We start from the raw sequence: 18,482 nt of genomic DNA, 5'->3' as shown, positions 1-18,482 counted from the left end.
TGGTTACTGACCAGATGAAGATGAACAAATGAACCGTGGGGTCCAGAAAATCACAAGGTGGTCTGGAATAAATTGGTCCGTTTAAGAAGTATGACGGTAATTAGTTCAGTTAACAAAATTAACTTGCTCTTTAATTAGGAAGGAAGATAAATTGCCTGTTTGAAATAAGTGAATGAGATAATAAACTTGTCTAGAGATGCTAAGTGAGAGATAAAGAAATATCAGGTAATTTCTAGAGTTTGTTAGATACCTGAGTCTTGTAATCTTATATATATGTATATCACTCTTGCCACTGACTGTGTTCAGGGCAGAGGCCTGGGCAACATAAGTGATGGCCCTTTTGAGAGAATTGACATTTGCTCTCTCTTTCTCCATAATCTCTTTGCTGATGTAGTCTCTTTCATAAACTTTCTGCTTATTCTCCAAACCAAACTGCAGATTAATAACTCATTTTTACAAGAAAATTACAAGTGAGGTTTGGAAGACTTCCATAACAAATAATAAATGTATACTTTGATTCATATTGGGTTGTTCCTTATGTCATAGAATCATCTCTAGGAATTCATGAAGCAGTGAAGGAAAGTGATTTGTGAGAACCCATGGTTTCTTGGCTTTATTGGTGTCAAATAGCACCAAAAGTTCACCATGATTTGTAATCTATTGTATAGTCTTATGAATCAGAGGAACTGTGACGAGGGTTGGAATTGGGTTTTTTTTGGCAATACCGCGCTGCGTGTGGGATCTTAGTTCCCCAACCGGGTATTGAACCTGGGCCCTTGGCAGTGAGAGCATGGGGTCCTAACCACTGGACCTCCAGGGAATTCCCTGGAATTTTAAAAAAGGACTCAATGCAAAGAAGAGAGAAGGAGCCTATTTTTGACTGAGATGGAGACTTTTTCCCTGTTTTGTTTTAACCTTCTCAGATAACTTGAATTTCTAGTGCAACATACTTCTTGGGAACTTCAGAGAGAAAAATTTTCCTAGAACCAGGAAAACCTCATCTCAGACTTATTTTATTCCTTACAGGTTTGGAAATAGAATAGTAAAATTAAAAAGTGTCTGAGGAAATTTTTAACCTTTAGGTAGTTAGTAGCTACAAAAAAAAGCCTATCTGCCTGTTTCCTTAGTTTTGAACAAATTTTGGCTTGTTTTGTTCCTTAATCTGACTTTCATTTGGGCTCCAGGAAATGATAAGCTTCTGCAGATACAGTCAGGTCAGAGAAAGGAGAAAAATAAATGTATTGTTAATGTGCATCTAAGGTTAACTTGCAGTGGTGAAGATTAATTAATACTCAGGGAATCAAAAGCAAAGGGGAAGCAAGATTTTGTCAAGAAACATATGGCAAAAAGCATGTGACATCCACGGAGTCTCAAAAGATAGCATCCTGGGAATTATCCTCAGCAACAGAGTAGAGCTAAAGAAAGCTTCATTGTTTCACCAAACATGCATTTAGTAAAAAGCATATTTTTTAAGTCAGGGTTTCTCAACCTTGGTGTCATTGGCATTTTGAGTCAAATAATTTTTTTTTTTTTGTAGGGGCTGCTGTGTGCATTGTAGGATTTTTAGCCACATTGCTGGCCTCTACCTGCCAGATACCAGTATCCCCCGCCCCCATCCCCTTGTGGTAGAGAGAAGGAAAAAAATGACTAGACATTTCCAAATGTCTCTTTGGAGGTTAAATCTCCCCTGGATAAGAACAACTGGTAAAAATAATATTTATTTATTTTTTATTATTTTTAAAAATTTATTTATTTTGGGCAGCTTTGGGTCTTCGTGCTGCACGCGGGCTTTTCTCTAGTTGCGTCAAGCGGGGGCTACTCTTTGTTGTGGTGCGCGGGCTTCTCATTGCGGTAGCTTCTCTTGTTGTGGAGCACGGGCTCTAGGTGCGTGGGCTTCAGTAGTTGTGGCTTCCGGGCTCTAGAGCACAGGCTCAGTAGTTGTGGTGCACGGGTTTAGTTGCTCCGAGGCGTGTGGGATCTTCCCAGACCAGGGCTTGAACCCGTGTCCCCTGCATTGGCAGGCAGATTCTTAACCACTGCACCACCAGGGGAGTCCCAATATTTATTATTTTTTAATTGGGCTTCATGTATAGAGTAGCAATTAGTTAGCCTTGGGTTTCTGAAAGTATGGAAAAAACCACTTTGTAGCACAATTGATCAAACTTTTTAACTTTTAACCTTTTATGGAAATATAGTACGCATACAGAAAAGAGTACATATCCTTAATGTACAGTTCTGATGAATTTTAACACACTGAACACATCCCCAACACTGGCATCAAAATCAAGGAACAGACATAACACACAACAAAAACTTGCCTCTTGCCTCTTTCCACACACTACCTTACAAAGGTAACCCCCTTCCTGCCTTCTAACAGCCCAGATTGATTTTGCCTGCCTTGGTACTTTGTATAAATAAAATCACATGGTCAGTAGTCTTTCACATCTGTTTTGTTTTTTTGTGTTTTTTTTTCTCAATATTGTTATTATGTGATTCATCCACATTGTTTCAGGTGGTTGTAGATTATTTTCGTTAAGGTTTGTGTCACATTCAGAAAATAAAGCTTGACTCATCTATGCACTGTAAATAAGCATTTAAGTAGTGTTATTTATTTATTAAGAATAAAGTTGCTGTGGATAATTTAGTACTGTGTGTGTGTGTGTGTGTGTGTACCTGTGTGAAAAAAATATATATATATATACTTTTTTTTCTGCACAGTGTGTGTATGCCCAGGAATAGGATTGCTGGGGGTTGGGGGTGGAGGGTAGGACAACAACTTGTTTTTCCATATCTATATCTAATCTACCCAATACCATATATTAAAAGACCTTCCTTTCCCCACTGTAATAGAATGTTGTTTTTGTTATAAGTTGGGTAACCATGCATATATTGGTCTATTTATGAACTTTATTTCTGTTCCATTACTCAGTTTGATGTTTGGTATTTTAGTCCTTGTGCATTTGTTTTTCTTTAAGACTGCTTTGTCTATTTTTTACTGCTTAAAATACCAAAGGAGTTTCAGAATCAGCTTGTCATTCTGTGAACGCCAAGTCATTTAATTTTGGCCTTTTTTTCTAGTGCAAGCATTTATGGCTATACATTAACATCTGTAGTTTTAGTTCATAAATTTTGACATAAATATCTTCACTATCATTGACTTCAAAAATATTTTCTAATTATTATTTTAATCTTTCAGCCCATGGTTTATTTTAAAATGTGTATTTTTGAATACAGGCATTGTGCCAGCAACCCTAGAAAATTCACTTATAGATTCTAACTTTTGTCTTTTAGAGTCTTTGGGGTTACACAATCATATAGTCTGTGAATAATGACAGTTACTCTTTTCCAGTTCTTACACCTTTCTTTTCTTTTTTTTTTTTTTTTTTGTGCTTATCACAATGACAAAGACCTTGACTCTGTTAGGCCGCGATAGGGTCTGATCATCTCAATCCTATCAGATATGAAGCTGGGTTCAAACGGGTTGCATCCTTAGTAAAAATCTGTTACTGAACCGAAACTTGGGTCTGGTTGCCCACACTCAGTAAAGCCAGTCTACTGACACCGGGTTGTGGTGAAGGAATGTGCAGGGTTTACTGTAAGGCGCCATGCAATGAGTCTGGGACAGCTGATGCTCAAAAAGCCCAAACTGCCTGATGGGTTTCAGCAAAGCATTTTCAAAGGCAAGGCAAGGGAGGGGAGTCCTGGGGTATGTGATCAGTTTGTGCACAATTCTCTGATTGGTTGATGGTGAGGTAAAGTAAAAAGGCGATAAGTTGTTGCAAATATTTCCTGGTTCCCAACAGACTCTGGAGGGGTGCATTAATTTCTTCCCTTTGGTGGAGGTTTTAGCATCTGTAAAACAACCTGGAAATCTGCATCAGATACTATCAATATTATCTAGGTACTTCAGAGAGGAACTAAAGCAGAGGAAATGGGGAGGGGTCTGTCACAGGCAGGATCTTGTCCGGTAACAAATTCAGCTACTCTGGTTTGCTCTGTTCTCTCCAGGATGCCACCTTCCTAGACTTTTTACTGATTACAAATTATCCTTCACCTGAAGTGAAGGGAGATCCAGCTCTACCCTTTAGAATTCCCAAGCCATTCCCATTCCCATTTCTCAACTTCCTACCACACGCCACTGTAAAATCTAAATATCTGACATGAGACCCAACAATGATATTGCAGTAAAGCACCACTCTTCAGAAAGTCTTTGTGTTCTCAACACCTAATGAGTGTGGGAAATTTTATTCTTCCCTTTTGAAGCATTGGCCCCTCTTCAGCATCCTCTGAGCTCCAGAACTCAGGAAATTACCATTGGTAATCCTGGCTGTAGGTATGAAAGTCCTCCAGTTTTTAGTTTTCTTCCAGCCCTGCTGAACACTTCCAGATTTGTTGGTTTCTCTCCCCCCTGGCAATGGACTTCTGCCTTAGTTCAGCCTTATCTTCAGCTTCTGCCCAGATTTGACCAGTGTCCCCAGTTTGGGAAAAACTAGCTAGCAACAGTCAGGTCTATCCAGAAAAGTTTGTGATTTTAGTTCAGCTAGTCCCCATTACTTCTAAGGACCTTCGTTAAGTCCCAAAATACATTGCTTGTAAACGTGTATGACATTTTTTCCCTAGTTTTTTCAATAAGTCATTGGTTTCCAACTACCTACTGTATCCTACTTAGTAGTAGAGATCTCCCAATCATTTTTTTATTAATCATTTTTTATTAAAGAGAAAGTCACATAAAATAAAATTAACCATTATAAAGGATACAATTCAGTGGTATTTGGTATATTCAGAATGTTGGGCAACACCTCTATCAAGTTCCAAAATATTTTTATCACCGCAAAAGAAAACCCCCTACTCCTTAAGTCAATCCTGCTTTTCCCCTCCATACTGCCTCTGGTAACACCAGTCTATTCTCTGTCTTTATGGATTTACCCATTCTGTGTATTTGATTTAAATAAGATCCTACAATAAGTGACCCTTTGTGTCTGGCTGATCTCACTTAGCACAAAGCTTTCAAGGTTTATTCCTGTTATAACACGTATTCCTTTTGGATGCTGAATTCCATTTTATGTATCTGTCACATTTTGTTTATCCATTCTTCTGATGATGGACATTTGGGATGTTACCACCTTTTGGCTAATGTAAATTGTGCTGCTATAAACGTTTGTGTATGAGTATTTGCTTGAAGACTTGTCTTCAATTCTTTTGTGTTTATATCTAAGAGTGGAGTGGCCGGGTCACATGAAAATCCTTTGTTTAACTTTGTGGAGTTGACGATTTTTTTGTTTGACATTTAAAGGAGATAGTTGATTTAAGGTCTTTGTCTAGTAAGTTTATCGTCTGCGCTTCCTTAAGGACAATTTCTGTTCATTTCTAATGTTAATGAGCCATAATTTTTGTTTCTTCATATGTTTTATACATAGTTTGTTGTTGAAAAGTATACATTTAAACATTATAGTTTGCTAACACTAGAAACCAGATTCTTTCCCCTCTTCAGTGTTTTGTTTTGATTTTGTTTTTCGCTTGCTTGCTTGCTTGCTCTGGGATGTAGCTGTTTGATTGTTTAGTAACTTTTATTAACAATTTTTAAAGACTGTATTATTTGTCAGATATGTGCTCTGAAGTCTTTTCCTTTAGGTTATGATCAACCAGTGTTTGGATAGAGATTTTCTTGAATGTATGGAACAGAAAATAAAAATGGATAAATATAAACTCTCAGTCTTTGCAGTCTGGCTCAGTTTTGGGCACTTTCTCAATACTTAGACAAGGTATCTACAAATCTGCCTCAGCTTTTCTTTCCTGTTGCTATCAGCCTAAAGATCACCCATAGATGAAAAAGAAAGAATCGGGGTCTTCTTTCTCAGTTCTTGGTTTGTTGTTGTTGCTGTCTGTTTTTGTTTGCTGTTTTATTATTTGAACATTCATCCTTTCCTGGGCTATGTAAGGCTTTCTGGGTTCCTATACAGGGGTGCCCTATAATGCCCTTAATTCTCCAAAAATTCTCTTTTCCCAGGTTTTCCTCACAGGCTTTCAGCATATTTATTGTTTGCCTCAGTTGTAATCTTTGCCCCAGGCAGCGGCAAATTATCCTTTGGCCTTTCACTTTTTTGAAGAATGCCCTGTGCATAGCTACTTTTCTACCCTGAGAGACTTCCATGTTAGGGGAAACAAATGCAAGCTCCTTACTTCAGCCCTTTGGGCAGTACCCAGACTGGACAAAACAGGCAGATTCAGTTCTTAAAGAGCATGGTCTTCTCTGCTCCCTCCAGAACCAGAGGACCAGGTCCCACACAGGCTGGCATCTTCAAGATTGCTACCGAACCAGGGAGTAAGATGGAAACAAGAGTAAAGATGCTGCAAAGCTTTCCTAAGATTTTTAAATCAACTGATTCTTGATTCAATGCTTGTTTGGTTACTATAAATCTTTGACTATTTTCCAAAGTTAGTTCTGATAACTTTTGCTCTTTTTTTAAATTTGTTTTTGTTTTTGTTTGGCGGGGGTATCTTACCTGTGGTGGAGCAAACTCTTGGAGCTACCATTCTGCCATTTTCACTAACATCACTAAAACACTCCCTACTCTGTTCATTTTCCCCCAAAGTTAAAAGCCTTTACCCTGGAGAGCTCCCATTAACTTCTCTTGAAACACTGCCCATAGCTGACATGCAGTACCAGAAATACTCTAGCTCTCTCTCTATTCTTTTCAGAATTCTCTTACAAGTTTTAAATGGTTAGTATATCTCCTCCCAATCACCTTGGACACACTGGTTGTGTATACTGGACAATGACTTAGACTCGAAAATTATATGGAATTATATATTTGGAAATGTGTATTCACACATATATAGTCACACACATACATATATACATACATGGAAATAATATATATATACATAACTGTCAAGAGCAAAGAGAGATGGAACAAGCTCTATTACCAACTATGTTTTGAAACTTTTTCAAATGCTATTTTTAGTTGTCCTATTTACTATTTGGAACTTCAGAAAACTGGGACATAAGAAGGTTTAATTTATAGCATCTTCAGCAGTTCCATCCAACTTTACGTAGTCTGTGAGTTCTTGAAGGAACTTTGAATGTCAAAGCTATAGTAGCCAAAGAAGGAATCGAGAGTCACTCCTTCTTTCTTCCTTCAGGGGAAATGACTGAGTTCACTCTGCTGAGTCTAGGAAGAATACAAAATTAAAGATGTAAAATTTTGTATTTCAGTTTATTTTGGATTTGACCAAAATGGAAGAAAATTTCACATTGGCTTAGGTATCTCTATGAGAAATTTAACAAAGAGGAAATTTACATTTAATCTGCAGTGTAGTTCAATGTATTATCTGGGCTTTGCTATGATACAGGGGTCTCTACAAATCTTTCTTAATATGTTCTACTATGAGTGGTTAGATTGTTCAATGTGCCAGTGTATAAGTAAAGAAATAGAAGAAAACTTCTCGCATTATCAATAGACACCAAATTAAGTGTATGCATGTCTATTATAGTGATATCTGTCCAAAAACTCTTGTATAAACCAACTTTTTAGAAAAGAAAGAATGTAAAACTATCTGTAATTAAATTAGCAGTTTTTTTCATGGCATACAAATGCAAACCTAAAATTTTAGCAAAAATAATGAATTATCATTACAAGTTCAGTATTCCAAAGGTAGCAGTTATAGTTTAGAGCTTAATGTTGGAGTGTGAAAAAATAAATTACTTCAGGTATGTCAGCTTCTAGATTACTCTGTGGTCACTATAATGCAAATACACCATAATAAATGGAAATTTACTTTCACCTGATGTAGTGGATAAGAAAACAAAGTTTGTCTAGCTTTGCCCACACAGAGCCACCAATTCATAAGCTTCATTTTCTTTCTAATAATAATTGAGATTTAAAGACCTAAATCTTCTTCAGCTTTTGACTTATACTGATCATAATGCTGAGAATGTGCCTTGAAGCAATCCCACAGCCTGTGTTCAAAGCAGATAAATATACCTCCCGAATTTTTCAGAAGCAGATTTAAGATTGTTGCAATCATACTGTAGAAATATAAAAATATGGCCTTAAAGTTCTTTGACACTCTTCATTTTGTGAAGAGTGAAGAATTTATGTCCTTTATCATGAATCTAAGCCTCTATGACTACTTGGCTAATATTTGATAAAGTTCACCAGTGAAACCATCTGGGCTGGCCTTATGTTTTTGTTGTTCTTTTCTTGGGGGAGGGAGCCCTTATGTTTGGGGGAAGATTTTAATTTCAAATTAACTTTCTTTCCTTGATGTAAGTCTATTTAGACTTTCTGTTTTTTTCTTGAATTAGGTTTAGTAATTTCTGTCTTTCTCAGATTTGGGGTTGATCAGAGAGTGTTTGGTTGTAAGCCAATAAAATCCTGCTCCTGCTTCATTAGAGCTTCGCTCAGGGGTGGACCTGAAAGTTAAAGGAGAGAAGAAATTCTCTAAATAAGCAAAACTTTAGTCATTCATTTTATGTGGAAAGAAGCAGACCAATAAAAGAATATATACAGAATCAGGTACAGTTGTAAATGGCTTAGCATGTTCATCAAGGATATCTGAGGAATACACATGTCAGTGGATCTATGGGAATGGGTATTCTATATGATCTTTGTAGTACATCATAATGCCCAACAAAAGGCATGCACCATTGACAACGCACTGAACAACAAAATGGACAGAAAGACATCAGACATTTGACATCAGACAGCCTCTGTCATTTGCCACTCTAGTGCTGGAATAATGGGTGCATAATTGGAGTACCCAGTATGGTAGAATGGAGACTATGAATAGACCCAAAGACATAGTCTCCAACTAACCAAGGCAGACCTCGCTGCTTCTACAAGTACAAAATTTCAATACAGAACCCTTGATATGGCACCATGCGTAAAGAGTCCACCTGGCCTCTTGGTGGCAAGTTAATTACAATGGGGTCCTCTCACATTAGAAGAGGAAGCAATTCTTCTTGACTAAAATATAACCTTATTCCAGGTATAGCTCCTGCCTGTAGGGCCTCAATCAGCACCATTACTGGAGGATTTACAGACTGATATGGGATTAGCATTGCCTCAGAACCCACTTTAGAGCAAAGCAGTGTATCAGTGTGCAGTTTACTATGGAATCTATTGGTCTTGTTACACACAAACACACAGACACACATACAACACTCAGAAACTGGTGAAAGAGAGCAATGTAAATGTAACAGCTAATGGAAGGTATAACTAATGTGCCAATTTGGAGATGATACCCTACCAGGGTAGAGCACTGTCCTCCAGGAGGCAATTATTCCATAAATCAACAACCCTTATATAATACTGTGGTACCCAAAACTAGAATTATGAATTTGAGAATGGAGGGTTAGAAGTAGCATTGAACCTGCTTACTCTTACTTTCAGTGACCAAATTAGGGAATTTTTGCTTATTTCTCTTTTTTAGCTTTAGAAATCTGTGTTTCCTAAGGAAGAAGCCTTTCTCCACATTACGCAGCGAGTCTCTTTAAACTTTAAACTAAAATCAAGTAAAGGTGTTACTATCTCAGCAGGAGTAGTTGATCTTGATCATGAGAAAAAGGTTGGAATGTTGTTATGACATGAGGAAAGAAAACAGCATGCTTGGCACCCATGCCTGGCAACACCTGTGTACCTCCTCTGGGTATCCCTTACCCAATTTTGATGTCAAAGGCACAAGTACAGGAGGTTGAGAGGGGCATGATGACTACCATCTTGGATTCCACTGGGAAATGCTTTTGGGTCAACACACCCCTTAAGTCCCTAAAACAATGAAGATGCTTGTCAAAAGTGAGGGGAATCTAGAATTGGTGAAAAAGAGAAGAAAATTGATTTGATGTGCAGCTTCAAGACCAGCTACACATATGGCCTTAAAGTTTATCCCACAAAATTTATTGTTGCAATTTATCCCAGAAAACATGAACAACACAAATCTTAGGAGAAGAGTTTCCAGTTTATTATACAAAGTATGTGGAGATGAAAAGAGCAAAAGGTGGATTGTAATGACTGCCCTAGTGTGCTATCAAAATTTACCCTTCAGTCCTGAAGTCTCATTCACTTAGCCACTAAGTGTTTTTGTGACAGACAACATTCTACTGAGTCTCATTCTATGAAGTTGTCCTCAGCTGCCTTACCCCTCTCCCCCAAACCCCACTTCTTCCCTGAGACACTCAACATCAAATGACTTGGTGTGAAGGTGTAAATGCCTGATCCCCTACCTCAAAGCAGGAATATTCTGAAGGGTCATCCAAACAGAACTGCATGTGGTATTGGCCAAGGCCTCCATTGAGACCACATCACAATTCAAATCTTCCCTTTGCCCAATCCACTTCCTTCATATGTCTCTGTAGGTGTCAGTGCTCAACCAGATTCTTAGACGCACACTTCCGACTCCAAGTCTGTTTCCTAGGAAATTCTATCTAATATATGGACAAGATGAGTTTTCACCTAGAAAACAAAACTTACCCAAATATGACCCTGTTCCAAGCAACTCAGCAGAAAATAGCAATCGACCATTTTCTCTAATTTTGTACCAGATAGAGCATTGGTATATTCAGATGAAAATAATCAATTTAGGCATCATAATATGATAGACTATAGGGTTAATTATTTCAAAGTAAGAGGTTCAATAACTGTGAGTCTATTACCTTTATTCTAGTTTGAAATGTAACTCAGTGATGATGTTGGTCACATGAGGAAAGTGGGAACGAGTAATTAGAAAGTGCTCATTTTCACTGCCACTGCTGGAAAAAAATAGGAAAAGTCATATGTTAGTGTTTTCTGCCTTACGGAAAGGTGACACACATATTTCTGAGGGGAATCTAAAGTGCAAAAACTGTGAAAATACTTTAAGAAACAGAAACAGTCTTGGAAGTATGAGTTACCAAAAATATTTTAAAACACAGTACAAAAAATACACATTTCTTTCAACTTATTAAATAGCACCTTACTGTCTTATGAAGTGCACTAAGCTTCTCCAGCTATCTAATGCTTTTAAGTGGCCCATTTCTTGCAAAAATAAAAAATAAAAATAACTTAGAGCATCCAATTCAAGTTTTCTTACTTAAAATAATTCTTCCAGTCAATTTTAAGGGATTATTATAGTCAGAAAATATTAATCAAAAATTAACTTGCTAAAATTATAGGTAACTATATCTCTCTTTTAGTCTTGTTTGATAACTAAGTATAAAAGTTCTAAAAACCATTTGCTAGTTGTGGCTTAATGCTGTTGTTTTTCTTAACTGCAAACTTTACAGATTGTGCTTTATTTTTAAAAACTACACAATATTGACAATACTTAGTGAATTCATGAATATTGGAACCCAAAGCATTCATTTAGCTTTTAGTGAAAAATAGATTCCACAGATGTGATAGAGAAAATGCAACTCAAGTTTCCCGGTGGAAAAAACCTTGAGATAATTAGGGTTGGATTATGGAGGCCTGAGATAATGAGGGTGGAAGTGGCATTGCAGGAGATGATGCCTGAACCTCAAGTCCCTTGGCTGCAGAGCACAGATTGGATGCCTGCTGGCCAGAGTCCAGGAGGTCAGAATCAGCCAGCTGTGTCTTTAGACAGCCGTGTTGAGTGGTATCCATTTCCCCAAGCACGAAGGACAACGAAAGGTTAGGAAGTCTTATCTTTTCAACTGAAATACATGTGGACATTTCCCCACCAGACTCTGCCTTCCTCTAGATGTTAAACCTTAGGGCAAGCAGATGGAAATTCTGTTAAATAGCTTGCATTAGGGAATCCATTCTTTTGCAAAAAATCACAAACTAAAATCTTAGAAATAGACAGCATGGTCTAGGTTACCGTTATTTTAAATGATGCATAACTTGGGCATGTTTTGTGTCAAGACACTTTTTTTTAATAAAACCATAAATTATGCAGTGTTCTTGAAAATAAGTTAGAAGCACTCTTTCTGATGAGTATGATAATTGAATAAGAACAACTAAATTAGCAGATTGCATTGAAATAGATTTCCTTTCAGGCAGGTATCCTAAGATGGTCAGAGAGAAGCCCTAGTATATTACTTAACGGTTATTAAAACATTTAATGTGTCACTGAAATAGTAGCCAAAGGTTCTTAACACCTGTAGTCCTAGAGTATAGTGAAAGTAGTAGATTTAGTGAGAGGGGGTGTTGGACTGCAAAGCAGTAATGTATTTGCAGCCAAGGCCGCAGCTGATCACAGGGACTCTAGAATATGGATGGTCCTTCAGAATCATCCTGCTTGGAGGCAAATGTGCTGAGCCTCTATAGCTTCTCATCCTTCAGTCACTGGATATGGACAGTTGCCTAGAAATGAGCAAGATGTTGGACAAGGCAGCTCTCTGGTGCTGAGCACATTTCCTAGAGAGGATTTCATCTGAGAACTGTCAGTTATCAATATTCCCAATATGAAGTTCTAGTAATTTCCTTTATACCACCCAGAATCCACCTTGCCAGCTTCAACAAAATTTAAAATACAAAACAAAAAATTAAGTACCATTTGCTTTTTTTAGACACGCATCATAAAAAGTTTGGAACAACCATTAGAAATTTTATAATTAAAAAAAAACACTTGCTGTTTGATGGTTTTTTGTTGTTGTTTAATTTGCTATGAGAGTTCATTTAATGTAATGGGTGAGAACAAAATAATTGCCCATTTTTTGATGCATTTTCTGCAATACTAAAAGTCTACTTTCTGTTACATTGTAGAATATGATAAGTTAGTTACTCATCTGTTTGTAATCTACAGATATATTGACTTTTCAACAACTCTAAATTCTCTAGGTTTAATGGAGTATAACCCCAACTTAGAGTAGAGGCTAGGAAATTAGATAAGAAAATTTCTTGAACAATTTAAATATATAGGTAATTAACTCATGATGTAATTTCTAATATTAGTAATAAAAGATATATATTCAGGAGATTTTTTTGGATAGAATTGACTGGAAGGTGTAAGAAAGGAAAAAAAATACATTTGAAATTTTTGGCATGGGTGCCTGGGTATGTTGTTTTCTAACTGAAACATACTGGGGGGAAAGAGAAGGGTTTGGGCATTTCACCTGGAATAGTATGGCAGGCTAGGGACTTTCTTGGAGGTCCAGTGGTTAAGACTCTATACTTCCAATGCATGGGGCCAGGTTCAGTCCCTGGTTGGGGAACTAAGATCCCACATACTCCGTGGCTGAAAAAAAAATTATATAGAAGCCTCTTTGAAATACAAGCAGAAGAGTACATAGCAAGATGGAAATCAGTATTAGAAATATATCTTGAGATATAATAGTGGAATCTATGAGAGCAAATACTCAACAAGGAGAAAATACACTATGAGAAAAGATTGCTTTCCAGAGGCGTGTTGGACATTTCATTGCTGGTGAAAGAAAAGATAAACAATTTAAAAATGCACATGAAAAGTGACAACAAAGGAAATTGGACCAACATGCAGTCAGAGAGTTACAATTAGATTGGAAATAGTTTTGGGAAAACCAAGAGAGTAGGAATTTATATAAGGTAGAGTTTATCAATGGTATCAAATAATATGGTAAACTCAAGAAAAATCTTTACCGGAAAAAAAAAAGCCTTAAATGTTCGGATTACAAATACAGTCATCCCAAATATGCAGGTTCATTCTGAAAGTGGTAGTGCTGATCTGATGAAAAAAGTTAAAGCAAAATATGTCTAAAGCATATTTTAATATCTCCTACAAGGTAAGCAGAATTCAAAAAGTGCCCCCCCAAAAAATTTTCACCATAATTCCTGAGAATGTTAATTTAATGAATATCATATTCATGAATATGTTACTTTGCATGACCACAGGGACTTGGCAAATGTAATAAGGTTTATAGTCAGTTGACCTTACAATTGGAGTAATTACTCTGGCCCAATGTAATCACATTAGCTTTTAAAAGTAGAATATTTTCTCCAGCAGGTAGCAGAAGGGGAATTAGAGATGTAAAGTGTGAGACAGACTAAACACACAGATGCTGGCTTTGGAGATAGAGTGGGAGATGTGAGAAGCACTGTGGGAATCGTCTATTGGCTGATGTCCAAAAGGAAAAGCGGAACCTCAGACCAACAGCTAAGTAGAACTGGATTCTGCTATCGACCTGAATGAGCCTGGAAGTGAATTCCATTTCAGACCCTCTTGATAAACGTTTAGGCTGCTCAAACCTTGATTTTGTCTTTATGATGCCCTGAAGATAGAGCCTAGTTGAGCCCACCTAGACTTCAGACTTACAGAACCTAGCTAAAAAATTGGTACATTTTAAAGCATCGAATTTGTGGTAATTTATTTTGCAATGGAAAATTAATACACCCTGCAAACTTATAGAACAAAACTATCCTAAATTTGTGAATAGCATCCCAACCAAAACAAAACATGATTTCTCCAGACATAGACAGAGGTGATTCTCAGCCATGAATAATGAACTTGTTCCTGATGAGACCTAGATATGTATTTATTAAAGTCAGCACAGGTGTAATTTAGGGTTAGAATGTATCACATTTAGAACTATTGCTTCAGATGAGCATTTGTATTTATATGGGCTTATACACATCTACATTCAAAGTCTAAATTCTCATTCATTTCTCGTATTCAAGACTGGTGTAATCCTTACTCCTGGAACTTAATCTGCATTTACTTCTGATCCTTGTTATTTTCTGTTATATATTATACCAATTCATTTAAGTAGAATTCTGAATTTGAATTTAAATTCCAGTTTCAACAGTGTTAACCATATATACTTGAAGTTAGTGTTTGGTATCCTCACTGCATATCAGTTTGCTTTTATTTAATGAAGAAAATAGTGTATGATGCAAATCGTTGTTGATTCAAATAAATGTGGCAATATATCTGCAATCACTTAACCTAGCATCTAACACTTAACGTATGCGAAAATTATTAGTGAAATCTGAATCTTGCCAAAGATAACTGTGTTGATTTAGTCATTTCTGATTCCTCCATAGCAGTCACCAGACTTTGTTGTTCAAATTTAAGTTCAAGGATTTTTTTTAAGTTTCTTTTCTCTCAACATGTTTGATAAAAATAATGTTCTTATAAAATCTTCATATAACAGAAAGTAGCCTAGTATATAAAAATGCAAAAATCTTTAAGATATATCCACTTAATAATTTCTTCCATATTTTAAAATATAAGCTGTTTGAAATTTGTGGAAAGAGAGTCAACAACTAAACATGTTTGGATTCTGGATGAAGAAAAGTAACTATAAATGACTTTTGTGATAAATCATTGAAATTTGAACATGGAGCACAAACTAGGTAACAGTACTTTACATTGTATTTCCTGATTTTAATAGCAATAACATAGATATGTCAGAGAATAATATTGTTCTTAAGTTGAGCACCATGAGGTATTTAGGGATAAAGAGGCATGATATCTCCAACTTAATCTCAAATGGTTCAAGAAAAATATGTTGCACACTAACACACATAACTGGATAAACAGAGAGAAAAACAAAAAGAAGGAAACAGAGAGAATGAGAAAGAGAGAGGAAGGTAAGTCAGGTGGGACAAAATATAAACAATTAGTGTATTTAGGAAAAGGGTCTCTAGGAGATTCGTACTAATCTTGCAACTTTTCTGTTGGAATCATACTAAAATATTATAAAAAAAGAAGGAAATAATGCCATTTGCAGCAAAATGGATGGACCTAGAGATTATCATACTTAGTAAAGTAAGCCAGACAAAGACAAATATTTTATGATATATATTTGGAACCAAAAGAATAACTAATACAAATGAATTTATATACAAAACAGAAACAGACACACAGACATAGAAAACAAACTTATCGTTACTAAAGGGAAAGGGGGGAGAGAGATAAATTAGGAGTTTGAGATTAACATATACACACTCCTCTACATAAAATAGATAACCAACAAGGACCTACTGTATAGCACAGGGAACTATACTCAACATTTTATAATAACCTATAAGGGAAAAGAATCTGAAAAAATAGATATATATGTATGTATAACTGAATCACTTTACTGTACACCTGAAACTAACACAACATTGTAAATCAACTATACTTCAATAAAAATAATTTTAATTAGTTTAAAAAAGAAATATAAAAGAATGAGACATTTCATGAAAAATATGGTAATATGCAACAGATACATAACTTACTAATATATAATGATTGATATGAAATTCTAAAAGTCATTATCATAAACATTTAACTAGTAAAATGTTATGCATATGGTGATTAATACAAAAAATATAAAAAGTTCAAATACCAAAGACATCTGTTACAATATACAATTATGTGATAATAAAATATACTTTTATGTGAAAATGTAATAAGACTCGAAATCTCATAGTGTTTTGTCATGCCTTACAATTCGCCATCATTTGGGATGTATAATTACTTGATGGGATAGCTAATAATCTAGAAGGCAACATGGGATCCTCTGCTCTACTAGTCACTTTGGAGAAGCCATTTTAATGGTTCTGGGACCTGAGTCAGCCAGCGAATAGAGTCTTCGGGTCACTAATGTAACAGAAAACTAGTCATCTAAGTTACTTTACATGAAATTCATGTGCCACTTAACAATATTTGTCATATTTGGTTATTATAGACCTATAGCCTTAATTCTCAACACAGATTTTTCAATTCTGTATGTATTGGCAAAGAATGTAACTTAGAACTGTCTACTGTCAACTATTGTAAAGTTTCTAGGGAGTGAGAATTGAGAAAGAGGAAGATGAGAATTACTTGCAAAATATGAATTATATTCCTTTAGAAGATATTTTTTTTTTTGGTTTTTTTTTTTTTTTTTTTTTTTTTTTTTTTGCGATACGCGGGCCTCTCACTGTTGTGGCCTCTCCCGTTGCGGAGCACAGGCTCCGGACGCGCAGGCTCAGCGGCCATGGCTCACGGGCCCAGCCACTTCGCGGCATGTGGGATCTTCCCGGACCGGGGCACGAACCCGTGTCCCCTGCATCGGCAGGCGGACTCTCAACCACTGCGCCACCAGGGAAGCCCTAGAAGATATTTTATTTTATAATTGGATTACATCAAAATAGAAGTACGCTATTACACATCTCTTTGGACACCACTCATCAGCATTGTGCTTTCAATTTGCATTGTTATAGCTATTTGAAAATGGCCTTGGACATTAGGGCATTTTAGTGTTTTTAGGAAGCCTTTTGTATGGAAATATACTGATCAAAATTTGTAAATAATATGTTTATTTTTTATTATTTCTTTGGTTAGTCACCAGACTGTTCAGTTTTAATTTTACCACATGCTTTCATTAAGAGGGTAGAAGGGGCTTCCCTGGTGGAGCAGTGGTTGGGAATCCGCCTGCCAATGTGGGGGACAAGGGTTCAAGCCCTGGTCCAGGAGGATACCACATGCTGTGGAGCAACTGAGCCCGTGTGCCACGACTATTGAGCCCACATGCCACAAATATGGAAGCCCACATGCCTAGAGCCTGTGCTCCACAACAAGAGAAGCCACCGCAATGAGAAGCCCACACACCGCCATGAAGAGTAGCCCCTGCTCCTTCCCTGGTGGTACAGTGGTTGAGAGTCCGCCTGCCAATGCAGGGGACACGGGTTCGTGCCCCGGTCCGGGAAGATCCTACATGCCGCGGAGCGGCTGGGCCCGTGATCCATGGCCTCTGAGCCTGCGCGTCCGGAGCCTGTGCTCCACAACGGGAGAGGCCCGTGTACCGCACAAAAAAAAAAAAAAAAAAGAGTAGCCCCTGCTCGCTACAACTAGAGAAAGCCCGCGTGCAGCAATGAAGACCCAACGCAGCCGAAAATAAATAAATTTTTTAAAAAAAGAGGGTAGAAGTTTTAAATGTTTATTGCTATATGAAAGTGAACGTCTTTCTTTTTACTCATTTAAAATTTTTCCTTCCTTTTTTCTATTTTATACTACATTGACTTCATGTATTTTTGTAAGCTGTTTAAACTCCATTTTATAAAGAGATAGAGTGTAACAGAAATAAAGTCTACCACTACTTGTCTCAGTATACACCAAAAAGCCGGATTGCCATATTTCATCAGCAGTACACCTTTTCAGAATATGTCCTTAAAGATCACGCAGCCACCTCCCTTATGGAAGCATCGAGTTTTCTTAAATCCTGTTTCTGTACACATAATACCTGTTATCATTTAGCTCTGGACAGCAGAAGTTAGGGTATGAGTATTAAACATAACCTAAAATATTTATGGACAAATAGCACATCACTGCATAATCACTTTTCTTTTTTTTTTTTCGTTATGTGGGCCTCTCACCGTTGTGGCCTCTCCTGTTGCAGAGCACAGGCTCCGGAGTCGAAGGCTCAGCGGCCGTGGCTCACAGGCCCAGCCCCTCCGCGGCATGTGGGATCTTCCCGGACCGGGGCACGAGCCCGTGTCCCCTGCTTCGGCAGGCGGACTCTCAACCACTGCGCCACCAGGGAAGCCCTGCATAATCACTTTTTATTGTAATCTTTGTCTCTTTGGAATCTACAA

This window comes from Stenella coeruleoalba, assembly GCF_951394435.1.
Source record: "Stenella coeruleoalba genome assembly, chromosome: 3".
NCBI lineage: Eukaryota > Metazoa > Chordata > Mammalia > Artiodactyla > Delphinidae > Stenella > Stenella coeruleoalba.
The sequence above is the reverse complement of the archived record's forward strand: the minus strand, read 5'-3'. Positions refer to the sequence as shown.